This window comes from Hemiscyllium ocellatum, unplaced genomic scaffold, assembly GCF_020745735.1.
Source record: "Hemiscyllium ocellatum isolate sHemOce1 unplaced genomic scaffold, sHemOce1.pat.X.cur. scaffold_306_pat_ctg1, whole genome shotgun sequence".
NCBI classification, from domain to species: Eukaryota; Metazoa; Chordata; class Chondrichthyes; order Orectolobiformes; family Hemiscylliidae; genus Hemiscyllium; species Hemiscyllium ocellatum.
The window spans coordinates 386,520-390,808 of NW_026868298.1; the positions used below are offsets into that span (position 1 = coordinate 386,520).

Consider the following 4,289-nt stretch of genomic DNA (forward strand, 5'->3'; position numbering starts at 1 on the left):
TGAGGCAGTTGCAGCTCTGGTGAAACTCCTTCTTTTTGAGTCACTCAGCAACAAGAGGCGTGAAGGTGACTCAGGCGTGAGAGCTCTTCACATCGAGAACAAAAAGCAATCAAGTGCAGTTAGCACCTCTCCCGGAGTGGAGGTGGGGTGAGATAATTAGCTTTTGATTTCAGTTACTATGTTCAAAAACTGCCTTTTAAATTGAGGTGAACAGAAACTGCATTTCTAATAAGCACCATGGAATTTAGCAAGATTTATTGAGTCGCTTCTCGTTGATTCCCACGTAGGTTTCCAACTCAGTTGTATCGATGTGGCTCATGTCCAGGTGTGAACATCCCTGCAGCCAATTGCACGGTTTATGTAAAAGGCAAGGAAAGTGGCATCTCGAACTGGCCCCGAGGTCAGAGCATCCTCACACTGTGATCGGTCGTTCTCGGATTGTAATGCTACCTCCGCTTTTAGGCTGGAGAACATTCTTTGGGACTCTTATTCTGCAAAACAGACACAGTGACTGAAACTATGCTGCACGGTATGATGTGGAACACGGCCTGCTCAGCTTTGTGCATTTTCCCTGTAGTCCGGTGTGTTTCATGTTCCGTGTAAACGTGAAAGTTGTCCTGTTTCGAGCAATGGGTGAAATCATTTAGCAAAGCAAGAATCGAAATTGCAGTAATGTCAAGCAGTTCATGGTTATTTGACCAAATCATAAGCGAACATGTTTGCTCACGCACTCACAGATACATTTGTAGCTGAAAAGAGTCTGAGAAGATAGCCTCAGCTTACCATTGATTTTTATCCGGATTGATGAGCTATCATTATTTGTTGCGAAATTGATATTGTAGCCGGCACATCCAAGCAGCCGTGCGAGTCGGAGAGGAATCATGGAACCCATTTCACGTGACTTTCCATCTGTTGTCATGCAGGAGCTCAATTGGAAATGGAAGAAAATTGGGTGGCAGCGCAGCTGGTAGTGTGGCCGAGCGGTCTAAGGCGCTGGATTAAGGCTCCAGTCTCGATAGGGGCGTGGGTTCGAATCCCACCACTGCCATTTCCACTGTTCAGTTGCAACGACACAGCTTGTTAAAATGCTGTTTCCATTCCCGCTGTACTTCTGTTCACAAAACAATTTGGTTTGCTTCCTGGGGAATTAAATGTGTAGTGGGAAAGTGCCAAATTGTCTATGCTGTCTTGATCGTGTTCGCCTCCCGCGTGGAAAATTGCAATCAGCTCTACTGTTGCTTTATGTTCCAAGCATGTTGAGATTTTACTGGAACCGAATGGAGACTGCTATTTCATCGCTGTTGTGAAACAAAGTCCTGCGGTGAGTCGATTCATCGTTACTTGGTTTTCTGACGAATGGGAAAATCGTTCCGATGAATTTTGATGTCATATGTTATTGAACTTCTCCAATTTCCTTCGTTTCCGTCCCGGAGACACCGGAAGGGAAAGGTGATCTAATCGAGACTGTGATTGGTGAAATTCACTTTTTGTGGCCTATTCTTATTATGTTCTTTCTTTCTCTCTTTTCAGCATTGTCTGGGATATGGTGGTGCACTGAGGCTCAAGTATCATTGAAAGAGTAGTTTGGAATTGCCCTGATGTTAGTTGTGAGATTACTTTATGGCTCATGCGCTCGGAGTGTCTCACATTTAGCATTCATGCTCACTGTATCTGAAAATGCATTTGGTTTGCCAGTTTTGTTTCTATTGCGTGTCAAATGTTTTCTGTTTTGCGATTCGTTCAATACATTACGAATTAACAGGCTTTCTGAGATAATTTCCAGCTGCAAAAACTCCTCAACTGAGAATCTGGGAAAATTTCACAGAGTATGGTCAGTCGGAGCAAAAGTAAGGAAGTCCTTCGTTTCTGCAGTGTTTCACAATACTACCTTTCCAGTGAGCAGTCGAACAGACTAAAGATTGTGCCACAGACTGCGACGGCCAGCTCGGCTAAAAAGTTATCCTTTTAAAGCCGGTGTAAGCAACACAACGTTATTGGGCTACACCGGGTGAAAACAGATACTTCGGTGTATCTCGTCCATGCATACCACACAGCCAAAATTAAACAACTCCCATGAAACAACGAGCATTTGGAAACAGAAAGGTGAAAGGTAGAATGTCTTCAACTTTCAGTGTCGGATACCACTGAGCTGCAGCAGGGGCGGCTGTGGGCTTGTTTCTGTAGCATAGTGATCAGCACGTTCACCTTCCGCAAGATAGGTTCCCGCGGTCGAAACTGTTTTGTTCTTCATCTGCAGCCTTTTACATGGACAAGAACGGAGCTTTCCTGCTTGCTTTCCCATCTGCAAACCTGCCTTCGAATTTGCTTGAACAAATCTGCTCTCGTAGTGAAATGCAATGCATTTCCATTTGATTACTGTGCAGAGCATTGTAAAGATATTCTACAAACTGCTTCTGATCATGTGCCATTCAGTTGGAGAGTGTAGTTACCGATCCTTCCACGAAGAGCAATACTGCATTTGCATTCCTTGCTGAGGCGGCCCGGTTCAAAGACAGGGAAGAAGGTGATGCGCTGGTGTCACAGTGCACCACGGATTCCTGAACTATTCTGTCTGCCAAATGTACCCCAAAGTCGTATCTGAAAGGCCTCATTTGGAAGCTGTCTGTCGTTATTCAAAGTGCGAGAATTGGCACCAGAGGTCCTGAATCATGTTTTGGAGCAGTTCGCACGTTAGTGGCTCATTCAATCAGCAACAGCAATGAAAGAAATTGCACTCTCAGAGGAAGCTCTGGACCTGTGCTTTCAAAGCTAGTATTAAGGTGCGCCCCGAGATCTAAGCCATGTTGGAATTTAAACGGAGGAATCGACAAAGAGGCTGCAGAATAACATCGCATCCTTTTGGTTTTCTTTAAATCACTGATGAGCAGGAAAATGTCAACGGGGAGAGCGACTGGGAAAGTGAGGCAGTTGCAGCTCTGGTGAAACTCCTTCTTTTTGAGTCACTCAGCAACAAGAGGCGTGAAGGTGACTCAGGCGTGAGAGCTCTTCACATCGAGAACAAAAAGCAATCAAGTGCAGTTAGCACCTCTCCCGGAGTGGAGGTGGGGTGAGATAATTAGCTTTTGATTTCAGTTACTATGTTCAAAAACTGCCTTTTAAATTGAGGTGAACAGAAACTGCATTTCTAATAAGCACCATGGAATTTAGCAAGATTTATTGAGTCGCTTCTCGTTGATTCCCACGCAGGTTTCCAACTTAGTTGTATCGATGTGGCTCATGTCCAGGCGTGAACATCCCTGCAGCCAATTGCACAGTTTATGTAAAAGGCAAGGAAAGTGGCATCTCGAACTGGCCCCGAGGTCAGAGCATCCTCACACTTTGATCGGTCGTTCTCGGATTGTAATGCTACCTCCGCTTTTAGGCTGGAGAACATTCTTTGGGACTCTTATTCTGCAAAACAGACACAGTGACTGAAACTATGCTGCACGGTATGATGTGGAACACGGCCTGCTCAGCTTTGTGCATTTTCCCTGTAGTCCGGTGTGTTTCATGTTCCGTGTAAACGTGAAAGTTGTCCTGTTTCGAGCAATGGGTGAAATCATTTAGCAAAGCAAGAATCGAAATTGCAGTCATGTCAAGCAGTACATGGTTATTTGAACAAATCATAAGCGAACATGTATGCTCACGCACTCACAGATACATTTGTAGCTGAAAAGAGTCTGAGAAGATAGCCTCAGCTTACCATTGATTTTTATCCGGATTGATGAGCTATCACTATTTGTTGCGAAATTGATATTGTAGCCGGCACATGCAAGCAGCCGTGCGAGTCGGAGAGGGATCATGGAACCCATTTCACGTGACTTTCCATCTGTTGTCATGCAGGAGCTCAATTGGAAATGCAAGAAAATGGTGCACCTGCGCCGTGGGTTGTGTGGCCGTGCGGTCTAAGACGCTGGATTAAGGCTCCATTCTCGATTGGGGCGTGGGTTCGTGTCCCACCACTGCCATTTCTGCAAGCTGCCACGTCACAGCTTGTTAAAATGCTGTTTCCACTCCCGCTGTATTTCTGTTCACAATAAAATATGGTTTACTTCCCGGGGAATTAACTGTGGAGTGGGAAAGTGCCAAATTGTCTATGCTGTCTTGATCGTGTTCGCCTCCCGCGTGGAAAATTGCAGACATCTCTACTGCTGCTTCATGTTCCAAGCATGTTGAGATTTTACTGGAACCGAATGGAGTCTGCTATTTCATCGCTGTTGTGAAACAAAGTCCTGCGGTGAGTCGATTCATCGTTATTTGGCTTTCTGGCGAATGGGAAAATCGTTCCG

The 4,289-nt window shown here is 45.2% G+C and overlaps 1 non-coding gene across 1 annotated transcript; it reads left to right on the forward strand.

Moving 5' to 3' along the window:
• Nucleotides 1-966: 966 nt before the first annotated feature.
• On the forward strand, nucleotides 967-1,048 carry trnal-aag (transfer RNA leucine (anticodon AAG)). Its single transcript has one exon. It is a non-coding gene; the product is annotated as a tRNA-Leu (tRNA).
• Nucleotides 1,049-4,289: the final 3,241 nt, after the last annotated feature.